General features: G+C 43.5%; 1 pseudogene across 1 annotated transcript; it reads right to left on the bottom strand.

The window, feature by feature from the left end:
• Positions 1-612: 612 nt before the first annotated feature.
• Positions 613-8,249, bottom strand: LOC129543347 (glutathione S-transferase A1-like; annotated as a pseudogene). The gene is made up of 4 exons (XR_016036017.1): positions 8,136-8,249; positions 5,142-5,281; positions 2,616-2,748; positions 613-2,000 (listed from the first exon to the last, which is right to left on the bottom strand). The product of XR_016036017.1 is annotated as a glutathione S-transferase A1-like (transcript).
• Between the last annotated feature and the right edge of the window lie 17,162 nt (positions 8,250-25,411).

Genomic DNA, 25,411 nt, shown 5'->3' on the forward strand with positions numbered 1-25,411 from the left:
TAACAAAATATTTTGATGTCAGTGGAGAACAGACCAGAGGTAGGGAAGGGCAGTCAGGGACCCCATGTGTCTGTCAGCTCTGGCCCTGCCCCTTCACCTGGGGATCTGGGGGTGAGGGTGAGGGGGGTAGCTCACTCCAGGAAGAAGAGAACCCCATACTCCAATGGCCAGGTTTCCTGGGGAGTGTTCACCGTAGGCCCCACGTATGACCAGAGCCACAATCCCTCCCAATCCAGGCTCCCTGGCTCCATGAGAGGCCAGGGGAAATGACGTCATATATATTCGTTTGTATCAAATTCACACGTCACCTGTGTCATAGAGATCTGATCTGGGGGACCCCGTTAAATGGGGGTGAGGCCCCTGTGCAGGGCCCCACAGAGCCTCGTGCAGCAGAGCTGTGATGACCAGGTGGCCACAGCAGGGTCCCCTGAGCACAGAGTTTGGGTCTACTGGGTTCTCATTATTTCCCCACCTCCTGGAACCCTGGAGAGCCCACAGTAGAAAAAAAATAGCTGTTCAAAATGCATAAGAAAAGATATTTTTATTATCAGAGGGAAAATGTCTCTCAAAGAAATTTTTTAAAAACGTCTTTTTGCCATTGCCAGTGATAAAAGAAATGTTCACATATTGAGATATAGGGAAGTCATTCTGACTTATACATGAGTCAACTTGAATTTTATGCCAACTGAAATACCTGTTTGTGGCCAGTTGAACATACATTCTACATCTGCTTTAGATATTAGAGAAAAGAGCACTTTGACCAGAAGGAAAGACAGTCCATGTTAAAAATAAAGATTAAGGGACTTAGTTCGTGGTCCAGTTGTTAGGACTCCATGCTTGCATTGCAGGGGGCATAAGTATGATCCCTGATCAAGGAACTAAGATCCTGTATCCCGCAAGCAGAAGTGGGTGTTGACGGGTTGCAGAGTGGGGAGATTAAATGCCTTCCTTCCTGGGAAACCAATGCTGGTACTCCTTCCATGATAAGAGTCCTGTGCCAGGTGCCAAGGCCACGCTGACTGTACATGTGCTGATCTGTGGGGTGTTTTTTTTCAATCTTGAAGAAATGTATCCCTGACTCATTTAACGTCCTTTGTTCTGACAAAGATATAAGAAACTGTGCTGGAAAGCACATATGTCCAGAGCAAGCTGCACAGAGTAATCTGGGAAGGTATCTTTCTGGCTAGTCCTCAGTTTGCTCAAGTAAAACTCTTGCCTGTTCTTATTATTGTTTATTGATTGTTTTCATTGACACCAGAAAAATAGCTCTTTCCTGTGGAAACCTAAGAATGTCAGATTATTAATTTCTACACTTGGTTCTTTGATAAGCTGTGTGACAGATGTTATATGATAATTCCTACAAAAAAATGGGATGACATAATCTATATTTCCCTTTTGTAGTTAATTTTTAATTCCCAAAAAGAGATGTGCTAGAAAGAGATGGAAAATCTGATTTTATATTTGATTCTAAAGAAAAAGAGTAACTAAATCTGCTCATTGGAGCTTTACTATTTAATGGCCACTAAAGCTCATGCATCAAGTTGACTCACTGGAAAAGAGTCTGATGTTAGGAAGGATTGGGGTGGGAGGAGACGGGGACGACAGAGAATGAGATGGGTGGATGGCATCACCGACTCAATGGACATGAGTTTGAGTGAACTCCGGGAGTTGGTGATGGACAGGGAGGCCTGGTGTTCTATGATTCATGGGGTCGCAGAGAGTCAGACACGACTGAGCGACTGAACTGAACTGAACTGAAAGCTCTGGAATAGTTCATTAGTCTCGCAACACCCAGGGTCTACACTTAGATAAAGACTTCATTGCCAGAAGTTTCATAAGTTTTTTCCTCAATGTCCTGGGTGGCCCCACTGGCTTTATTAAAACTTGAAAATCTTTCTGGCTTGTTCAAGACTTTTCTCGCTCCCCGGAGGCTTCCTCTGGCTGCCAGGCTGCAGAAACCTCTTCATGGCCGGGAGATTGCTGACTCTGGTTTTCAGGCCCTGCAATGCACAAGAGCACAGCTCAGAGTGCAGCTAAAGACCACCCTGTCACTGCCACAAGCCAGCAGGGACTCTGAGACCTTCCTAGATAAGGACCAGCTGAGGCCCCTCCATCAGAACCAGGAGGAGGCTGGACATGGACACCCAGTGAGCCAGGAAGATGACAGCCCAATGGCGTTTTCCCCAGAGATGTCTTAGTGCAAGGCACCATTCAGCGTCCCGATCTTCCTACTTATCAGCCCTGCAGGTTCACCCTCGAGTGCAGTGTGAGGAAGAGAAAAGTGTCAGATATCAGCACAGATTAAGGCTCCAGATATCAAGACAAGAAGAGATAGGAGACGGGGCTAGAACTAAAGACAGAAAACATGAAAGGTAATCTGTGAGGTCAGTCAAAACCAATCTGTCCTCAGAGAGAGAGACTGGTAGAGAGAAATCATCATGTGAGAGAAGAAACAGGAACTGAGGGGAAGAAAAGATACGGTGGGGACCCTAGCATTGCAGTCCCAGTGTTCAGAGAACAGATTCTGAGGTGGGAGGTGTGGGCACACCCCCACCCCTACCCCTCCACCAGCACCCCAACCCTACCTCCCAGTGCAGGGCCGTGGGAGAGTTCACCTTCAGCAGAGGGAAGTTGGCCAAAAGGCTGGAGTCTAGCTCTTCCACATAATAGAGCAATTCAACCAGGTGGATGTCTCCATGCTCAGCTTGTTGCCCACAAGATAGTCTTGTCCATGGCTCTTCAGCACCTGGCGAATGGAGGGGTCAGATCAGGAATGCAGGTTCAGACAGCCTGGGCTCTTCTCCTCCTCTGCCCCCCAGCCAGCCCCACTTCCCCCTCTGCCCCTCACTGGGTGGGTGGGGACCCCAGACCTTCTGCTCCCCCCAACTCAGTGAGACGGGCCAGCTGAGTCCCTGCTGTTCCCTCCTCATCCCCAGTGGAAACCAGACTATGATTTCCTTTCCCTGTTCCCTCCTTGCTGTGGCTGCCTTGCTTCTTCCACCGGGCCGTGGGCTTAGCACCGTCTGTACAGTGTTTCTGTCGACCCCACATCCTGAGGTGTGCAGCCCTGAACTTCACAGCACGACCCTTCATAAATCTCTCTCTTGCCTCTTTCTCTTCTCTTTCTCTCTCTGTCCTTTTCTCCCTTGGGCAGTGATTCCGGCTTCTTAACAACCTTCTTAGTTTACCCTGAGGAAACGATTTCAGTCTACATTTCTCTTCTTTCCTGCTTCCAGATTTCCCGGTCTCTCTCTGGGACCTGAAATAAACCTGGGTCAACTTGAAGTCCCTTCTCCCTTATTCTTAACTCGCACTGTGTTACAATCCACATGTTACAATGTCTGGGGGTGAACTTCACTGATGACTTAACTCTGTTATATAGCCAATATTAAGTGTTTGATTGACAGAAGAGGAATGTAGAGATAATCACATATGATAATGGAAACCAAAGCTTAATTCTGGTATCCACATGGTCAGTTCATATGAGTTCGTTTTATACATTTTAAACTTTTCTGCATGTATGAACTGTTTCATGATAATATGTTAGGGAACTATATTATATTTATGAAGATATTCCAGCAATATGAAAATCATAATGCATAAAGAGAAAAATGCATATAGCAGCACTAACTAACGTAATAACATTTTGGCAAATACACTTTCAGATTACATATATAGACAGAAGCATGGAGAGTTTCCCAGTGGCTCAGTGGTAGAGAATCTGCCTGCAATGCAGGAGACCAGGATTTGATCCCTGGGTCAGGAAGATCCCCTGGAGAAGGAAATAGAAAACCACCCCAGTATTCTTGCCCGGGAAATTCCATGGACAGAGGAGCCTAGTGGTCTACAGTTCATGAGGGTACAAAGAGTTGGATATGACTGAGCAACTAAAAAAGAAAACAAAGCACAGATAAATGGATAATCATTTGGAAAAGAATATAATAACATCAAAACATATTTTGTAAAATATGATTTTTACTTATGCTGTCATAGGGCCCTTTGTTTTCAAAGTACCCTCTGTCCATCAGCGCTTATCCTCAGTTTTTTCCAACTCTTTGTGACTTCATGGACTGTAGCCTGCCAGGCTCCTGTCTATATGGTATTTTCCAGGCAAGAATACTGGAGTGGATTGCCATTTCCTCCTCTAGGAGAATCTTCTCAACCCATAAATCAAAGTACAGATGAACTCAAACTGCAATCATCAAAGAGCTTATCATCTTGTGAATGTTGGATAAACTCTTAGCACCTCAAGGGCTGGAAGGGTGTGCTTTCTGATGACTATTAAATTCTTTGCTCCTTGAATATGGCCAGATAAGCAAGCAATGAATTAACATTTGCTAAATAAATGAAAGAATGATCCTATGCTCTGTGTTAATCTTTATATACGTATGTAACCCTCCTGAATCTATTAAAATCATTTTTTCCTAGGTTAATCATTTTTGTTTAGCATGATTTCAGGTAATTTTGATTTTGAAATGCTCTCCTCTTACCGTCAAGAAGAAACATTAACTAAGATATATACTAGGCATAATGACAGAACATTATTTCCTTGGCTTTGTATGAACTTCTTCAAAAGTCTGAGAGTCATGTCCCCAAAATTTGTGATTATTTTCTCCTGAACATCTTTTTCTCTGTCTCTTCCTCCCCAATACTGCCCCCAGCCCTGTTTAGAAATATCTCATCCATCCCAGAAACACTTCCACATTCTCCCGAGAGGCAGCTTCTCTCATGTCTCCCTACACATGGTACCAGAATATTTTCTGATGTATTGCTGACATCATGCTCTTCTTGGATCAAAGCCCCTGCACTGTGTTCTGCAGGATCCATCTACTCTAGGCTCCAGTATGGCTCTCAGAACTTCCACAGCCCAAGCTCTAAGTAAAACCATGAAATTCCATTGAACATAGAATTTCAGATTGGGTCTGAGTCAATAGAAGTTATGCTGAAAAAGGATAATGTGTGTAACACTGGTACAATTCTCCCTCAGAGTCAATTTTTAGAAAATGCCCTGAGAGTCAGGATGCTGCATTAGTACTCAGGAAGGTTCACAAAAGTGAAGGTCAATTCCCCAGCAACGCCAGGCACTATGTTCCTTTGCCCTCTCGTCTCAGTGTCAAAACAACTAAACAGTCCACTTAATTTTTCAAATGCAGGGAGATAACAATTTGTTGTCCTTTCTCGGATCAGGGTCAACTTGGCATTTTTTTGATCAGGTGGGCACAGTGGCAAAAGCATGATCATTTCACCCAAGTCTGCCACACCTTCTGTGTACATATCAATCCTGAAAGATAAAATGACCAAATTGCCAAATGTCTCCTTCCTTAGATTTTCTAGTTTAAGAATAGATAAGAATGGGGTGTGAAAAGATGATAAAGTAATTCTCCACTGGGTCCATTTTTCTAAGCCAGTCATGGAGTTAAGATTTTTATTAATTTTAACATTTCATTCTAGAACAAGCCATCAAGGTAGACATAGATAATATTTTGGTTATACACATGATCAAATATAGGGACAAAGCATACTGGGGACCCATTCATAGAAGTATGAGAGAAAAGGTTAAATCCCTGCAGGTAACCTCTGAGACCACACTGGGATTGCCATCTCTGCTGTGATGTAGTCTATGCGCAGGTAGTGTGATGCATTAGCACCATCTCAGTCACGTCTAGAGAGAGTCCTGGCACTGTGGTCCCAGTCACGTCCCTGTAGCTTAGCTTTCCCTGTCTCATCCTGTTACACAATCAGGCCCATCTAGAAGGAAACGGTAACCCACTCCAGTATTCTTGCCTGGAGAATCCCATGGACGGGGAAGTCTGGTAGGCTACAGTCCATGGGGTCGCAAAGATTCGGACACGACTGAGTGAGTTCATTTAGATGCCCAGTATCAGTAGCTCCTCCAGTTATTTCTGATAGAAATGATCCCACAACCTCCTCCATATATGATTGCCCAACTCTGGCTTCATTTGCATTTCTCAAGACTCCACCCAAAATATCCCCCAAAATAGTACAATTCTTCATACAGTTTCAACAATGAAACTTCCAAGTGATATTTTTTGTTTTCGTTCCAAAAGGATTTCCTACAAGAGTTGTTTTTTTGGTAATGAAAGCTTTATTGAAATATATTCACATAGCATTACTTTCATCCTTTAAATGGTACTATTCAATAGTTTTTAGTACATTCTGAAATCATCACCGTGTTCTAATTCCAGAATTTTTTTAATGTTTTATCCAAAAGGAAATCCACTACCCTTGACAGTCACTCCCCATTTCCTCAGCATTATAGCCCCAGACAACCACTCAACTATTATTTCTATTTCTATGGATTTGAATGTCAGGACATTTCATGTATTTGGAATCACACAATATGTAGCCTTTCACGTCTGGTGTCTTTCATTTAGCATTTTTCAAAGTTCATCCATGTTGTCACACACATCAGTACTTTACTCCTGCATGCGTGCTAAGTCACTGCAGTCTTCCCTGACTCTTTGCAACCCTATGGACTGGAGCCCACTAGGCTCCTCTGTCCATGGGATTCTCCAGGCAAGAATACTGGAGTGGGTTGCCATGGCCTACTCCACTTTACTCCTGTTCATGACTAAAAATTTTCCATTATAGGGATGTATCATTCTTTGTTCATCCATTCATCAGTTGTTGGATATTTTGTTTGTTTCCACATTTTGAATATTATGAACGCTGTGCACTTTTGTGTACAAGTTTGAGTGTGGCTGTGTTTTTTGTTCTTTTTTTCACTATGAAGTTTCTTGTGGGTAACTTATAAATAGGCAGGAAAGACAGTGCAAACAATGGCCCACAGACAATTTCAGCTGCACTTTGTGCTGCCAAAAGGGATCTAAGGGAATTTAAAGGGGTCAAAACTAAAATTAGAATCTGACTACCAAGTGAGAAGCAGGTCTACACTGAAGGAACTGGTGGTTTTTCCTCCCCTGGGGGTCTCATGACCATTAACCTTCTGTGTCAACAAAATACATTCTTCCAGTTTTCTTATCAGATAAAGGCAAGGGTAAAAATTGATGGGGAACTTATCCAGCTGGGGCACTTTCTTTGCTGGGAGGCTAAAGTGCAGTGTGCAGAAAGATGAGGTTGTAAGATTGGTGACCTAAAGATGGGGGAGAGGGGATAAAATGGAATCAGTATGGTCCAGCCACACATCCTCACAAATAATCCAGTGGAGTTGAAGACCAGGTTTCAGATAAAATGTTAAAGAGCAGGATGTTAATGAAAGTGTCTGAAGTCATGAGCTGTGTAGTGATGAACCTGCGATGGCAGTGCTGGCCATTCCACCCCAGAGCCTGTGCTCTTGACCACAGCATTGTGCTATCATGTTGCTACCCACCGACAGGTATCATGCTGAACTTGAATTGTGAAATGTGAACGTGTCTTTTACTCTCTTGGGTGTGTACCCAGAAGTGGAATTGCTGAGTCATATGGTAACTCTTTAACTTTTTGAGTAACTGCCATTCCTTACATGATTTTCCTATCAGTCAGGTTGTCCCATTGCAACAGAGAGGATTTCCCCCAGTTTCGCTTGTATTGAATAAAGCTGGCTGCTTCAGACTTACATTAAAATGTTCCAGATAACTCTGTTGTCTTGAGTTATCCCCTTTGTTATCCACTGTTATCCCCAAAGTTATCCACTTCGTTATCCCCTGTCAAATGACCAGTCCATAAAGAGGGCTGATAAATTAAGCTCCTGGTTATCATTGTAAAATTTCTGGAACTTAAGAATCAATTCCTTTAGATCTTCTTCTTCTCAGACTTTATCCTCCAGACACTCAGACATTTTGTCCCTTGTCTCTAGCTGTTGGTGGGTGTCTAGTCTGAGCCCCTGGAATCAAGGTTCCATCTTCCTCCTAGCTTTATAGTTCACCCATGTTTGGAATCCTCCATCACTGTGTTATACCCATGGACCACAACTTCTTACACAAGCTCTTGATTCCACTCCAAGTTTACTCTTGTCTCATCTTCATAGGTCCCTGCTGTACTAGACCTTAGTTACACCATTAAGGTCTATAGCTGCTGTTGGTCATGATCCCCATGAACACATCCTAGTCACTCAGGGAAATACCTAGGATTGTTCCTACTTATCACTCATGAAAGAACGGGAAAAAATACTGTACAGGGCTCTCTCCTTCATGTCTTTCCCATAGAGATCATGTTTGGTGGCAATGTAGTTGAGAATGGCTCTGGTCTGCACCAGATTCATCCCATCAATTTCAACCATTGGCACTTGCTAGAACACTAAACTCTCATCTTCTGAAAGGAGAAAAGAAGATAGAAATATTGGATGAATTACGGGGTCGCGGAGAGTCGGACACGACTGAGCGACTGAACTGAACTGAACTGAACTGAACACCCTTTTAGAATGAATATAAAAATGTTGACATAACTGAAGATATAAAATGGAATACTAAAATGACCTGGTACACTTAAGCAGCATGGCATTTTGTTTCTGGCTTCCCACAGTCCTTTTCCTGCTCAATATTTTATTTTTTTAACCCATTATTTCATTTATCTTTTTACTTGCCATTCAGAAACATGGGCGATTCCTTCTAATTCTGAGTCTATTTGTCTTTAGGGATATTTTAGAAGGAAGTTGGAAGAGGCTGCAGTAGGGCCGCCACCTGGTTACCAATTTAATGAGAAGTTCTAAATAAGTCTCACATCATATAAGGCAGATTTTGAGAGATTTCTATATGCAGGTCCCTTTTCCTGCTCACTGAGTCTGCAATATTGCTAGACTTGTCAAACTTGCCAGAAAAAAGGGCTCATGGCAATTTCTGGGCCTCGTTTTCCCCTCTTCTCTCTGATGCATGTGTTTTCTTGACCTTGGGTGGGAGGGCTGTGTGGCAACATGAACTGATACGGTCACTCATGATGCAGAAAAGCAGAGAGAGCCCAGCAAGGGCATTCACAGGGCACTGGGGATGGTTCCTTTAGCAAATACTAGAGTTCCAGCCCTTCCTAGCCCCAAGTGAGCTGCAAGACCTTCTCAAGGAGCCTGACCCTTACCTTTAACCACATTTCTTCCTCTCCTCTGACCCCATTCCTACCTTGCACACACAAGGCCTTGTTGGTATTCAAACCTCAACTTATGGCTGCTACTAGATCCTCCCATTAGAAGAATTCAGTTTCTTACCATGTCTTAACTTATCCAAATCTTCTGAACTTTCTATAAGTTTCTCTTCAAACTGGAAAACAGAAACAGTCAATGAGTTTTTATTTCATTCCATAGTATTGCTGAACTTGCATGGCCCCTGTCTGGTGCCCACTATGGACACTGTAGGATTTCAAGTTCGGCAGGGTGCACAGAGGACAGTGATCAAGGCCATTTGGAGATTTAGATTAGAACCACCGAGATAAATGCGAGGGTTGCAGCGAGTAACTGCTTATTTTGCAGGTTAATTCACCTCTACCCTGTCCCCACCTCTGTCAGTGATTAGGTAATGATTTGGGGGGAGGGGAATGTCACTGGAGGGAAGGGACTGGGGAGTTCTAGTTAGGGAGTTTTAATGTCTCTGGAAAGACTTTCCCTGTGAAATCAGGACAGGAATTTGGGGTGTCCCCCAGCATGGGGTTTCCATGGGGCCACTGACTCCCAAGATGCTGCCACCAGGGACCTCTGCTGTATATTACCTTCCTCCATTCAATTTTTTATTTTAAAACAAGGGTCTTGATGACGAAAAGTTTGAGAATTGGGAGGTTTCTCAGACAGTAAAGAATCCGCCTGCAATGCAGGAGGCCTAGGTTCGATCCCGGCATCACAAAGACTCCCTGGAGAAGGAAACGGGAACCCACTCCAGTATTCTTGCCCGGAGAATTCCATGGACAGAGGAGCCTGCTGCGGTACAGTCCATGAGGTCACAAACAGTCGGACACAACTGAGTGACTAACACTTCACTTTTACTTTCAGCTGACTCAGTGAAACAGTTTGTTGTGGTTCTACATGATTCCATAGGGTTAGACCACACAGATAGTGAGGTGTGTGGGCAACAGTTTGCAAAGTGCCCAGTTCAAGACAACATGAGGGGTGGTGGGTGGTCACTGTGGGAAGGTGTCAGAGGAAGGATGGGACTTGTTGGTGGGCTGTTGCTTGTGAGGCTGAGGGAGATGAATGGGGTTGTGAGGATCAGCCTCTGGGCCCAGAGAACCCAGAAGTCCTGACCAGTGGCCTCTGGTCAGCGTTGCCCCACACCCTCCTCCTTCGGGCTGGGCTGGACAAGAGGAGGCCTGCATGCTCTCAGCGTCTCCTCCTCTTCACCCTCCTGTGCTGAGCTCATCCTTCCCAGGGACTCTGAACACATCCTTGAACCTCAAGGCTGGACCACAGCAAAAACTATTGGTTGTTGATTTATAGAAAATAAACAACCTAGAATGGTTCAATTTGTTTTTCTGTGTACTTGTTTCTTCACACACTTGAGAACAGACCAAGCTAATGTCCGGCAATCAAGAATGTGTAATCTGAGGCTCCTTTGTAATCTGAGGCCAATCAATACTTTGGCCACCTGATGCAAAGAACTGACTCATTGGAAAAGACCCTGATGCTGGGAAAGATTGAAGGCAGGAGGAGAAGGGGATGACAGAAGATGAGATGGTTGGATGGCATCACCGACTCAATGGACATGAATTTTAAGCTCCGGGAGTTGGTGATGGACAGGGAAGCCTGGTGTGCTGCAGTCCATGGGGTCGCAAAGAGTCAGACACGATTGAGCAACTGAACTGAACTGAATCTGAGGCTCAGGTAAATATGTTAGGAGGCTAAAGGAGCACACTAGAGGTTCCTTTGCAGGACGCCACCTCATCTGAGACCCTCCTTTAATGCTTGCTGTCCCCTAAGGGATCAAATCTCCAGAGTTTCTCCATGATTCTGAGGTAGATGATTGATGGGCCTCTGGGCTGAACTGCTGGTGTTTGTTAAGTGGAATAAAGCTGATGCCTTGTTTTCACTCAAACACCAAGGACGGAGCCCTTGTCCTTGAAGCTGAGTTCTGCTGGAATAAAGAGATAAAGTGGCCACTCCTGAGGTCAAGGAAGACTTCCCTGTCTGCACATGCACAGGAAGTCTCTTTGTGGTAAAAAATGGAGGGGGTGCCTCCCCAGAATGAGTATGGACATGTACCCACAGGCATCTTCAGTGGGATTCATCTTAGCCAAAAGGTGCATGCATCCCGGGGAGGGTCCTAGGACCAGACAGATATGAAAAAAGAAACAAGCTAATTGGCCAAAGATAAACAAAGATCTGGAAGAACCGTCTTATATATGTGACCTAATTCACTCCTTTCCTACGCTTCTCCTGATTAGAGAGGACACCTATACATTTTCTTTCTAGGTGTGTATTTCTGCCTCGCTTCTGTCTTAAATAAACTGCTTCTCCGTGTGCTCTCCCATAAGCTGTACTCCCATAAACCGTGCACATGTTTTTACAGTTTTCGCCTCCTTGAAACATTCTTGCTTTCAAACGGGGAAAAGAGCCTGGGCTACTTTGCTTTTAGCCTCTACCCCCTGGTGGTCTAGTGATTAGTATTCCTGGTTCAGTTCCGGGCAGGGAACTAAGATCTCTCTTCAGTACTGCGGTCTCTCCGAGATCCTTTGGTGAGAAACCAAGGAGTTCAAGGTGAACTGCAGATCTCGCTAAAACTATTGGCTGGAGACTCCTGACTTTCACTCTCTCTTCCACGGTGCTGGGATTTTCGTTCCCACCTTACTTGCACAGCAAGGTTTCTTTTTTACCTAATTCTTTAAAATCCTCTTGGGGAAAGACTAACTGAAGTCTTGCTGCTGCCAAGCCCATACTTGACCGCTATGGCACTTTCCACTTTAGCCAGCTCCAATTCCTCCAAGAGTTCCCCTTCACTCCAGGCCTTGGCATCCCATAGGCTGGGACAGAATACTTATTGAGCAGGCCAGTTCCAATCAGCCTACATCCTGGGCAGTATCTGTCATCTGTAAAGCTTAAGGGAAAACCTGCACCGACTATGTGCTGGACCACATGTCCTCTCCAGGTATGAAAGGAGAACATCTTGCTCAAGGTACCAAGGACAACTGGAGACTGCTGGTTAAAAATCAGTGGGGGATAGAGGATGCCCCAAACCCTGTCAAGGAATAAGGTCAAAGTAAATTCAGGGGATGCTCTGAATCCCCTTCAGGTGTTTCCTAAATGTATAGAGGATTGTGCATTACGTAGCTAGAAGCGGTCTCTGTTCTGGGTTGCATGTTATTCAATATAGGAGGATCCCTTTCTAAGCCAGAAGAAACACCTCTGGAGTATATCCTTAAGAACTAGCAAGTTTTTCCTGAAACAGTGCCTGGCCTTTATGTAAATTGGGGGATGAGGAAAATGGCCTGACAATGAGTCTCTTACAATTCGATTTTTATTGCCACAGGATGAGATAACAGACTGTTTCCTGATGTTCAAGTTTTCAAGGCCTTTTATCATAATCCTGCTCTATGTGGCTACTATAATAAGAAAAAACTATCCTAACATTCTAAACGACCTCCTTCTAACTTCTCCCAACTCTGAGGGGGAACCAAGCTTCTCCCACTCTTACTTACTTCTCCAGGTCTTTTTGATCAAACTAAGATCCCTACATCCTCAGAAGAATAAACCTTTCTGGAACAACATTTTCAGCCAGTCTGCCTCTATCATTATGACCAATTTGACACTATTTGGTCTATATTTTAGCTATGAAACTATGACTACAAAAAAAAGGAAAGATGATTTTTCTTGACAGTATGACCACAAAATTTGTCAAAACAAGACTTTTTTTTTTAATTGCAAAACTAGCTCTTATAGCATGTGCAATTAGAAAAAGCTAACTTGCTGAAGTACTTTTTTTTTTTTCTAAATTCTGACCCTGAGAGAATAAAAATATGCCTAGGAAAAAGCTACATTAACTCTTACCATGTCCTTGAGATACAAACACAGCCCACTTTGCCTGAGACTTTGGCCTTGGGTTAAGTAGAACTTCAAGCCAAGGGGGAAAAAAAAAGGAGGCAAAGAGACATTTTAAATGTCAAGCAGAAAAATATGGGATCTCTGTCTGCCTGGATTTATGTATGTCAGGTAAATGGAAAAAATACTGTCTCCTGATATATGTGGGAATCTCAAACTATTTTGAAAACCTCTAGAAGAGAGAAATCCAGCCGGGCAAATCTGATAGCAGATCTTTGGCATGGCTTTCTTGGCTTTGAGAGCCTTTTGGGAATTTAGTCTGAGACTCTTTCTGAGGAGTTACACACCAGAGTCAGCATTAAATACCTTACATAGTCAATTGACCAAACATTTTATTTTTGAAAATCTATTATTATTTTTTTCAATGGTTATATTTAATTTAAATTTATTTATTTAACTTTTGGTTGTGCTGGATCTTCGTTGTTGCACACAGGCTTTCTCTAATTACAGCAAACGGGGGCTACTTTTTGTGGGGTTATGCAGGCTTTTCATTGCAGGGTCTTCTCACGCTGAGGATCACAGGCTCTAGGGTGCCCGGGCTTTAGTAGTTGAGGCACACAGGCTCAGCAGTTGTGGTGTCCGGGCTTGGTTGCTCCGTGGCATATGAGACCTTCCCGGACCAGGGATTGAACCCGTGTCCTCTGCATTAGCAGGCAGATTCTTATTCCACCAGGGAAGCCCTGGCTATCTTTATTTTTAATATTTATTTTTATTCATTTGTTTGTTTGGCTGTGCCAGGTTTTATTTGCAGCATATGGGATCTTTAGTTGCAGCACTGGACCACCAGGGAAGTCACCAAATTTATTTTAAGAACTAATTCATCTTGGCTGTGTTTGGTAAAAGTGAGGGTAATTTTAGAAAAAAATTGTTTCACTAAATGTGAAATCCTTAAGTCATGTCTGACTCTTTGCGACACTGTGGACCGTTGCATCAGGGTCTTTTCCAGTGAATACCAGGTGGCTCTAGTGGTAAAGAATCCACCTGCCAATGCAAGAGACAGAAGAGGTGCTGGTTCAATCCCTGGGTTAGGAAGATCCCCTGGAGGAGGGCCTGGCAACCCATTCCAGTATTCTTGCCTGGTGAATCCCTTGGAGAGAGGAGCCTGGTGGGCATAGTCCATAGGGTTTCAAAGAGTCGTACCTGACTGAAACGACTTAGCAACCATGCACGACTTCTAGAGTTATCACTGAGAAAAACACTTGTTCAGCTCTTTGAGACCCCGTGGGCTCATGGGCTGCAGCACACCAGGTTTCTCTGTCCTTCACTGTATCCCAGAGTTTGCTCAAACTCACGTCCATTGAGTCGATGATGCCATCCAACCATCTCATCATCTGTCGCCCACTTCTCCCCCTGCCTTGGTAGGCGGTTTGTTTACCACTAGTGCCATCAACAGAGTCCTACATTTGCTCCCGGGAATGTGGTGTTTTACCACTATAAAATGCCTGGGGGTGCTCGTGGACGCTCCCATCCCTCCCTTAATAACCTGCTTGCTTGTTTGCACCCTCACTATAGTGCACACTGCCTGAGGGCAAGGACTGTGTCTGTCTCATTCATTTCTGTATTCCTAGAACTTAGTACAGAGCCTGGCACAAAAGTGAAAGTGCAAGTGGCTCAGTCATGTCTGACTCTTTGCAACCCCCTATACATTAGTCCATGGAATTCTCCAGGCCAGAATACTGGAGTGGGTAGCTGTTCCCTTCTCCAAGGGATCTTTCCAACCCAGGGATCTAACCCAGATCTCCTACACTGCAGGCAGATTCTTTACCAGCTGAGCCACCAGGAAAGCCCAAGAATACTGGAGTGGGTAGCCTATCCCTTCTCCAGCAGATCTTCCCGACCCAGGAATCAACCTGGGGTTTCCTGCATTACAGGTGGATTCTTTACCAGCTGAGCTACCAGGGAAGCCCTAAAGTGCTCCCACCCAAAATTATTGTTGAGTGAATATATTAAATCTTATCAAGTGGTTTGTAACAGTTGGCTCATTCCCATATTTGTGATTATATCTTAACCTTAATTTCATTTATTTTTCTAATATTACATACAGTTTTTCTTTTATTGTAGGAATTTCTAGCATGTACAAAAATTTAAAAAATGTACAGTGTTTCTCATACCCTTCAACAGCATCAATAATTATCAACTCAAGCCAGTCTTGTGTCATCAATATGCCCATCCACATTCCCCTTTATGTAAAAATGGAGCGGATTCTAGGTATCATATCATGTCACCTTGTATACTTCATGCATATCTCTAAACCAAAAGAACTATTTTGAACATAAACATAATAATAAACCTAAAAATTACACCTAAAATATTAACAATTCTTTAATAACATATTCAATCAGCAATCAAGTTTCTACTTGAACGTGTCAGAAATAATATCTATGGTTTGTTGAAATGAAATCCAAGTAAGTTTCACGCAGTTGGACTAGTTGATGCGTCTTTTGTTTCCTTTCAAATAAAAAAAAAAATGTTTCTGTGCTCTTCCACAGGCAGGATTATTTACATTTTCATTTGGTCAGATCAGTCCATTTCTTTCTTAATGTGCAGCTATTTTTATGCAATGCAAAATCATACTCAGCTCCTTTAATGCGGAGATCTGGCTCGTGAGAAAGTGCTTTGATAGTCAACAGCAATCCAAGTTAAGAGGACCTACCTCCACTCCAGCTGCAGCCAGGAGCCACAGGATGGCCTCCATCCTGCCTCGGGCATCGAAATAGTGAAGCTTGGGCTTCCCCGCCGTGATAGCAGTTCCTCACTTCCCTTGAACCTGGATGAGTCAGACCACAGAGGCAAACTGCGCTTTACAACGTCCAGTCCATTTGAACAGAAGGGGTTCAGTTCAGTTCAGTTCAGTCGCTCAGTCGTGTCTGACTCTCCACGACCCCATGAATCACAGCACGCCAGGCCTCCCTATCCATCACCAACTCCCGGAGTTCACTCAAACTCATGTCCACAGAGTCGGTGATGCCATCCAGCCATCTCATTCTCTGTCGTCCCCTTCTCCTCCAGCCCCCAACCTTTCCCAGCATCAGAGTCTTTTCCAGTGAGTCAACTCGTCGCATGAGGTGGCCAAAGTATTGGAGTTTCAGCTTTAGCATCAGTCCTTCCAATGAACACCCAGGATCAATCTCCCTTAGAATGGACTGGTTGGATCTCCTTGCGGTACAAGGGACTCTCAAGAGTCTTCTCCAACACCACAGTTCAAAAGCATCAATTCTTCGGCGATCAGCTTTCTTCACAGTCCAACTCTCACATCCATACATGACCACGGGAAAAACCATAGCCTTGACTAGATGGACCTTGGTTGGCAAAGTAATGTCTTTGCTCTTTAATATATTATCAAGGTTGATCATAACTTTCCTTCCAAGGAGTAAGCGTCTTTTAATTTCATGGCTGCAATCAGCATCTGCAGTGATTTTGGAGCCCCCAAAAATAAAGTCTGTCACTGTTTCCACTGTTTTTCCATCTATTTCCCATGAAGTAATGGGACCAGATGCCATGATCTTTGTTTTCTGAATGTTGAGCTTCAAGCCAACCTTTTCACTCTCCTCTTTTACTTTCATCAAGAGGCTTTTGAGTTCCTCTTCACTTTCTGCCATAAGGGTGGTGTCATCTGCATATCTGAGATTATTGATATTTCTCCCAGCAATCTTGATTCCAGCCTGTGCTTCTTCCAGCCCAGTGTTCCTCATGATGTACTCTGCATAGAAGTTAAATAAGCAGGGTGACAATATACAGCCTTGACGCACTCCTTTTCCTATTTGGAACCAGTCTGTTGTTCCATGTACAGTTCTGACTGTTGCTTCCTGACCTGCATACAGGTTTCTCAAGAGGCAGGTCAGGTGGTTTGGTATTCTCATCTCTTTCAGAATTTTCCACAGTTTACTGTGATCCACACAGTCAAAGGCTTTGGCATAGTCAATGAAGCAGAAATAGATGTTTTTCTGGAACTCTCTTGCTTTCTCCATGATCCAGCGGATGTTGGCAATTTGATCTTTGGTTCCTCTGCCTTTTCTAAAACCTGCTTGAACATCTGGGAGTTCATGGTTCACATATTGCTGAAGCCTGGCTTGGAGAATTTTGAGCATGACTTTACTAGCGTGTGAGATGAGTGCAATTGTGCGGTAGTTTGAGCTGCATTGGAACAGTCCCATGTGGTTCTTCCTTGGTCCAACGGGTGTCATGGTGAGGTTGCACCAAACCAAGTCTCAGATTGCATCTGTCCTCTCTCAGAGGACTTAAATAGATTAGGGCCTTAATCTTGCTCAGCTGTCACCTGGGGCTGGTGAGGGGACTTGAAACCAGGAAGCTTCACTGACAGAGAGGAGCAGGGAGCCGAGTCGGTCCTTGACTGGCGGGTGGTCTTGTTCAAAAGCATTAACTGTGGCTGAATCCTGCCCTGACTGTCCCTAAACCTTCTAAATTCTCTCCACAGAAGACAAAGCTCATTCCTTTTTTTCTTATTGGAATTCTATATGTTCTTCACTGCTGGATGAATTTTATTTTACGATCTAGAGAAAGAGATGCTAGGGCCCTACCTTGATAGTCCACGGAGAGGAACTAACATAGGTTTAGTGTCTACCACATAGTGGGCATTTTCTCACTTTTGTCCTTGTTTCCCTGTCACAAACATTACTTGAGGTAAATCCTGACTAGTCTGAAGTAAGCGGTGAACCCGTTCAATTGTGCCTTGTTTTTAAAAGTGTTTTAAAAAGTTGGGACATACTTGCTTTACAATGTTGTGGTGATCTCTGCTGTACAGCATCTTGAATCAGCTATATACACACTCATGTATCCTCTCCCTCTTGAGCTTCCCTCCCACTCCACCCCCCACTCCCACCTGCCTCGGTCATCACAGACACCAGGCAGACTTCCCTGTGCTAAACAACAGCATCGCACTAGCTGCCGAGTTTACACACGGTCAGTGCCACTCTCTAAACGTGTCCCACCATCCCCTTCCCCTCCTGCGTCCACAAGTCTGTTCTCTACATCTGTGTCTCGATCCCTGCCCTGCAAGCAGGTTCACTGGTACCATTTTTCTAGATTCCATATATATTCATTAACATATATTTGTTTTTCTCCTTCTTACTTCACTCTGTATGAAAGACTACAAATGACCCAATTCCATGCCTTTTTAATGGCTGAGTAATATCCCACTGTATATATGAACCACATCTTCTGTATCCATTCATCCATGAGTGAATGTTTAGGTTGCTTCCAAGTCCTGTCTATTGTAAATAGTGCTGCAGTGAACATGGAGGTACATGTGCCTTTTGAAATTATGGTTTTCTCAGGGTATATACCTACCAATGGTATTGCAGACTCGTAAGGCAGTTTTAATTTTAGTTTTTTATGGAAACTCCATTCTGTTCTTTATAGTGATTGTATGAAGGCACTTTTATTTGATGTCAATGTCTTGGGATTCTGTTATACCAGTGTGTGCCAATGATGGATTGTGGCCCATTGTGAATTGTGAAATTAACACAGCAGGTTCTGACTAGTGTTTTTCAACTGCAATATAATAGTAAATACAAGGATTTATCATACACAGTTACAGTTAGCACTTTTTGCTAAAACTGTCCTTTGAATTACAAAACCATGTACAACACTCCTTGTCCTTGAAATAAAATGCTGACTCAAGAGTTAATGACTGGGAAATGTGAAGATGTGAGAACAAAGAATAGCTGTTGGGCTGGGGAACTGGTAACAATTTAGACTATAAATCTGCTACATAACAGAATCACCCAATTCACAGTTCCCTGAATGATATAGATAAAGGCCTGACACATATTCCTAAATTGATTTTACAAGAAGCAGATCCCCTCCAGATGAAAATTGCTGACCACAGGAACATAGAGCCTAGACTGGTTGAAACCAGAAGATTGATGATGCTTGAAACTTCACCTTGATGCCAACCAATCTGAGAATTATTCATGAGCTAATCACATCCTGCTCCCTGAACACTATAAATCTCCTTACTACCCCATCCAGGGAGGTCACAGTCTTGAGGGCATTAGCCCACTGTGTCCGGCAAAGCAATAAAAGCTACTCTTTTCTGCTTCCTCCAAAACTCTGTCTCTGCATTGGCACCAGTGAACAGAGGCTGAGTTTTGGCAACAGATACATTTATCTCATGTGAGTGTATGTAACAGCAAAGACAAACCAGTGCCTCCGCACTGGATCTGTTCCTTTAGCTCTAACCTTTGTGCTCTGTAGCCTTTGCTGAGTCATGCTGGCTCTGCACCTTTTGTAAAAGAAGGTTACCTATAGCCTGAAATACATAGGATAGCCCATTTTCAAAGTCTTTTCCTTCATATAAAGATAAAAGTTTTTTCCTCCATATAAGGATAAAGCAGTTGCAAAACAAATAACATTTGCTTTGTTGGAGGTTTATAGAAACATTATGATCAGACCTATGTGGATGGTTAGAAGAACAAAGAATTCACATCCTGCATCATTATGAGTCTGGCTGGCAACAAGAAATTTGCAACCACCAGCCACACCACCCTCCCATTTTAGTATAAGCTTGAGTTCTAACACAGGTTAGATGGTTCTTTGGGACTCTAGTCCACCATCTTTTCAGTCTGCTGGCTCTCCTAATAAAATCCCAGGCCTTGCCTCAACACCTCATTTCTCTATTTAATGGATGGCTGTGTGGCGAGCAGTATGAAGTGGGACTCAGTAATGTGTCGGTGTGTGATTGTGTGGTTTGGGTTGTTGTGAAATGTAAGAGACACTTGTGACTGGGGCCAGCCAAAGGAGTCTGGTAAACGTTGCTCTAGTCGAAGGTGTCTGCACTAGTGATATTTGGGGCTGCATCCTTCTTTGTTGTCCTGTCATCAGAGAATAGTTATTTAGCATCATCCCCAGAAGCTGCCAGTAGCATAGTGCTCCTGTCCCCAACATGGCTGGGTCTTGGGCGAGTTTTATCAGTGATGACAGTACAGAAGCACAGGAGTCATTAAAAAGCAAGGATTTGATTGCCTAGACTTCAGTTCAGTTCAATTCAGTTCAGTCGCTCAGTGGTGTCCGACTCTTTGCGACCCCATGAATCACAGCACGCCAGGCCTCCCTGTCCATCACCAACTCCCGGAGCTCACTCAAACTCATGTCCATCAAGTCAGTGATGCCATCCAGCCATCTCATTCTCTGTCGTCCCCGTCTCCTCCCACCCCCAATCCCTCCCAGCATCAGACTCTTTTCCAGTGAGTCAACTTGTCCCATGAGGTGGCCAAAGTATTGGAGCTTCAGCTTTAGCATCAGTCCTTCCAATGAACACCCAGGATTGATCTCCTTTAGAATGGACTGATTTGACCTCCTTGCAGTCCAAGGGACTCTCAAGAGTCTTCTCCAGCACCATAGTTCAAAAGCATCAATTCTTCAGTGATCAGCTTTCTTCACAGTTCAACTCTCACATCCATACATGACCACGGGACCTTGGTTGGCAAAGTAATGTCTCTGCTTTTTAATAGGCTATCTAGGTTGGTCATAACTTTCCTTCCAAGGAGTAAGCGTCTTTTAATTTCCTGGCTGCAATCAGCATCTGCAGTGATTTTGGAGCCCAAAAAAATAGTCTGACACTGTTTCCACTGTTTTTCCATCTATTTCCCATGAAGTGATGGGACCAGATGCCATGATCTTCGTTTTCTGAATGTTGAGCTTCAAGCCAAACTTTTCACTCTCCTCTTTCACTTTCACCAAGAGGCCTTTGAGTTCCTCTTCACTTTCTGCCATAAGGGTGGTGTCATCTGCATATCTGAGGTTATTGAAATTTCTCCTGGCAATCTTGATTCCAGCTTGTGCTTCTTCCAGCCCAGTGTTCCTCATGATGTACTCTGCATATAAGTTAAATAAACAAGGTGACAATATACAACCTTGATGTACTCCTTTTCCTATTTGGAACCAGTCTGTTGTTCCATGTCCAGTTCTAACTGTTGCTTCCTGACCTGCATACAGGTTTCTCAAGAGGCAGGTCAGGTGGTCTGGTATTCCCATCTCTTTCAGAATGTTCCACAGTTTACTGTGATCCACACAGTCAAAAGCTTTGGCATAGTCAATGAAGCAGAAATAGATGTTTTTCTGGAACTCTCTTGCTTTCTCCATGATCCAGCGGATGTTGGCAATTTGATCTTTGGTTCCTCTGCCTTTTCTAAAACCTGCTTGAACATCTGGGAGTTCACGGTTCACATATTGCTGAAGCCTGGCTTGGAGAATTTTGAGCATGACTTTACTAGTGTGTGAGATGAGTGCAACTGTGCGGTAGTTTGAACATTCTTTGGCATTGCCTTTCTTTGGGATTGGAATGAAGACTGACCTTTTCCAGTCCTGTGGCCACTGCTGAGTTTTCCAAATTTGCTGGCATAGAGGGTCAATTTCAGTCCCATTTTTAGTCAATAGACCTCTGGTCAAAAAAAATATTTTTTTTACCGTATATTAACGCATATATATGGAATTTAGAAAAATGGTAACCTGAACCCTGTATAAGAGACTGCAAAAGAGACATAGGCATTTAGAACAGTCTTTGGGACTCTGTGGGAGAGGGTGAAGGTGGAATGATTGGAGAGAATGGAATTGTAGCATGTATATTATCATAAGTGACCAGTCCAGGTTCGACGCATAAATTTTCCTCTGTTCATTTCTTTGCATTTGTGCTTTTTTAATAAAATTCTTTTTTAGAAATAAAAAAAAAAAAAAGAACAAGAAAAAAAAAATGTTTTTTAAAATTCTTGTAAGATTTTGTGGTTGTTGAACACAGAAGTCCCTGCATGATAGTTATGTTTCAAAAAAAGCGTGTGAAACTGGTACCATGTAACTTACAAGGCCCATCAGGTAGAAACAAAATGATACGCCAAGAATATCACAGTTTATTTAGCAGAGTACCAGAGAACCTCAGATATGGAGCCAATTTGATGACAGCCTCTCCAACTGAGCACTGCCCACTCACACTGATGGTCTAAAATGACTGACAGTCAACTCTAGAAGTCACATGCTGAAAATATACTGTGCGTGCACAGAGAACTCTCAAAACTTACACTAAAACTTACACTTACTGTACACTAACCATTTCTGAGCGCTCCCTCCTGCCCACTTGCTTCTTATTCCTAGGATAAATATGCCACTCAAAAGGGGTCAGGAAAACAGATCTTAGCATTGCTTCCTGTCTCCTTGCTTAGCTGCCCTGCTATAAAGCCTTTTTTTTTTTTTTTGCAAAAGACCGTTGCCCCAGTAGTTGGTCTTTCTATTGGGACAACGAGCTCACTTGCTTGGTTACAAAACTTGAGTTTTTTGTCAAAATAGTTTAAACATTCCAGAAGACCTTTATTTATTTGTGTATCTATTTTCTTCATGGACACCTTGTTTTTGGTTGACACATGATGTATTTCTTCTTTTTAACAAATTTCCTTCAAGCTTCCTCCCCTAAGACCCCTTGAGCAGTTTCAGGTATCAAGAGATAATGGCTAGTTGGAAACAAGATAGGAGCCTGATGTGGAATCTGATTTTAAAGGGTTTAGATTTAATCAGAAGAACAGGTTTGTCGACAACCTACCATGCACAGATAGCCCAACGGTGACTTTATTTTAATTGGTTCTGAGCCAAGGATCATGATTCTAGCAGTCAAGCAAGTCAGAGCAAGGGGAGTGGCTGAAGGCTGAGAAAGCACAGCCTGCTGTGGCCTGCCAGGATCGGCTCCACCTTCACAGCAGCATCATCCAGGCTGTGACTTTTCCACCCCTCCCTACCCTACATTAGAGGTGCTCCTCATTTTTGTCTAAACCTGTTCATAGACATTACAAATGCTTGTTCTTTGTTTCCATTTCCAAATCTTCTCCCATGGGCTTATTTTAATTTTTTTCCTGTGAAGTCTCTTTTGCCCTGGAAGCGCCAACCTCACTGTGATTTTGCAGGATCTTTGAGATTCTGAAGCTTCTGTCTATGAGATCTTTGTTTTATTCTTTTTAAGTTGGCATTTCTGCTGACATCCATTATGCTGCATCCTACCTACTGGGGGGCTTCCCTGGTGGCTCAGATGGTAAAGTGTCTGCCTACAATGTGGGAGACCCAGGTTCGATTCCTGGGTCAGAAAAATCCCCTGGAGAAGGGAATGGCAACCCACTCCAGTACTCTTGCTTGGAGAAGTCCTTGGGCAGAAGAGCGTGGCAGGCTACAGTCTATGGGGTCACAAAGAGTCGGACACGACTAAGCGATTTCACTTTTACCTAGTGAATTCATGTACCTTTTATAAACCAGCACTGTGCTCCACTGATGTATCTAGCTCTTCTCTCAAGACTTCTTGAGTTATAGAGCTAGAAGTCAGTAAGCCACTCCTCCAAGTGTGTAATTAATACACTGTAAAAAGCCTCTTGATGAAAGTGAAAGAGGAGAGTTAAAAGGTTTGTTTGAAGCTCAACATTCAGAAAACGAAGATCATGGCATCTGGTCCCATCACTTCATGGGAAATAGATGGGGAAACAGTGGAAACAGTGTCAGACTTTATTTTTTTTGGGCTCCAAAATCACTGTGGATGCTGATTGCAGCCATAAAATTAAAAGACGCTTACTCCTTGGAAGGAAAGTTATGACCAACCTAGATAGCATATTAAAAAGCAGAGACATGGTTTTCCCAGTGGTCATGTATGGATGTGAGAGTTGGACTGTGAAGAAAGCTGATCGCCGAAGAATTGATGCTTTTGAACTGTGGTGTTGGAGAAGACTCTTGAGTCCCTTGGACTGCAAGGAGATACAACCAGTCCATTCTAAAGGAGATCAGTCCTGGGTGTTCATTGGAAGGACTGATGTTGAGGCTGAAACTCCAATACTTTGGCCACCTCATGCGACAAGTTGACTCACTGGAAAAGACTCTGATGCTGGGAGGGATTGCGGTTGAGGGGGGAAGGGGACGATAGAGAATGAGATGGCTGTATGGCATCACCGACTCAATGGACATGAGTTTGAGTGAACTCCGGGAGTTGGTGAAGGACAGGGAGGCCTGGCGTGCTGTGATTCATGGGGTCGCGGAGAGTCGGACACGACTGAGCGACTGAACTGAAGCCAGAGAGAGCATGTGCTGGCAGCTATCTAGTCAGTGATGAAGTCTGGGTTAGATCTTAGTCCTCCTGACAGACAGACTGCTGCTGCTGCTAAGTCACTTCAGTCGTGTCCGACTCTGTGTGACCCCCTAGACGGAAGCCCACCAGGCTCCCCCGTCCCTGGGATTCTCCAGGCAAGAACACTGGAGTGGGTTGCCATTTCCTTCTCCAGACAGACAGACTAGTTTCTTCCTATTGTATCTACTTTGTTATTGAATTTTCACAGCCTGCAGTGATTACAGTTTCTGTGCCCCCACTAACCTGTGAGCTCTCAGGAAGTAGTGACATCATAATAATCTTTAACACAAGACATTGCTCAAAATACAACACACCTTCTGTGTAACGTGGCATGATTAGACAGCCCAAGAGCCACACATGTGTTCTTTAGTATTTCCCTTAGAGGACTTGCAATTTTGCAATTCAGTAGTTTAGAACAATTCAATAATAAACTGGGATCATGATCATAAAGTAATCAATCCTGCTTATAAAACCCAGCATTGTGCTGTTTAAACACTACTATCAAAACATTAGAAATCTCCCATATACTGAAAACATAATGACTGTGCAAAAAAGTTGGGCAAGTGCTTTGGCAGGGTAACCCAGAATATTTAACTTGGCAAATAGACGGAATTTGCAAATTATCTGCGGGACTGGAAACAGGGCAGTTCAAGAGAAGGGCTTTATTTTCTTGCATTGCCTAAGAGATAAGTCCACATGCACTTGCCTTACTATCCAAATAGCCCTATGCATTTAGATTCACTTGCAATTTTGAGTCGTTTCTTCATAAGAAACCGTGCCCAGGTTTTGGTCCCACGAAGAAGGAGGTGGAGGTACCTCGGAGGAGAAGAAGGGAAAGCAGAAAGCTCCTCTGTGCTCAGTCACAAAGTAACTCTTACAAACAACAAGCTCACGGTGGTGAAATCAGCTTTGGAGGTGCAAAGTCAGATTCTGACCCACCGCCACTGATGACTGACTTCCCAACAGGAGCTGCCAGTTCAAGTGACATGCAGCCACTCACGTATATTTTCTCCTCATCGCTCAAGTGGTATTGCCCAAATGTGTGACTGCCAAATTCCAGTCCAGCATAATTGTGTGATTTCCATATGAATCACACTGATACACCATCTAGTCTAGAGAAGGCAACTCTAACATAAACTCACAGATCCCTCCCAGCACTGACATGGCTGCATTTTCAAATTGCTCTTAGTAACACTCTTATTTTCCTCAAATCATCAAATTCTCTGCCCTCATTTTCCAAATTCTTGTTTATTATTTTCCTCTAAAGACATGTCCTTGAGGAACTAATAAGCAACACTTGAATCATCTCCTGAGCACACCAAGAAAAGGCAATAACACCA

This window comes from Moschus berezovskii, chromosome 23, assembly GCF_049115385.1.
Source record: "Moschus berezovskii isolate FMDL1 chromosome 23, NW_MosBer_1.0, whole genome shotgun sequence".
Classification (NCBI taxonomy): Eukaryota; Metazoa; Chordata; class Mammalia; order Artiodactyla; family Moschidae; genus Moschus; species Moschus berezovskii.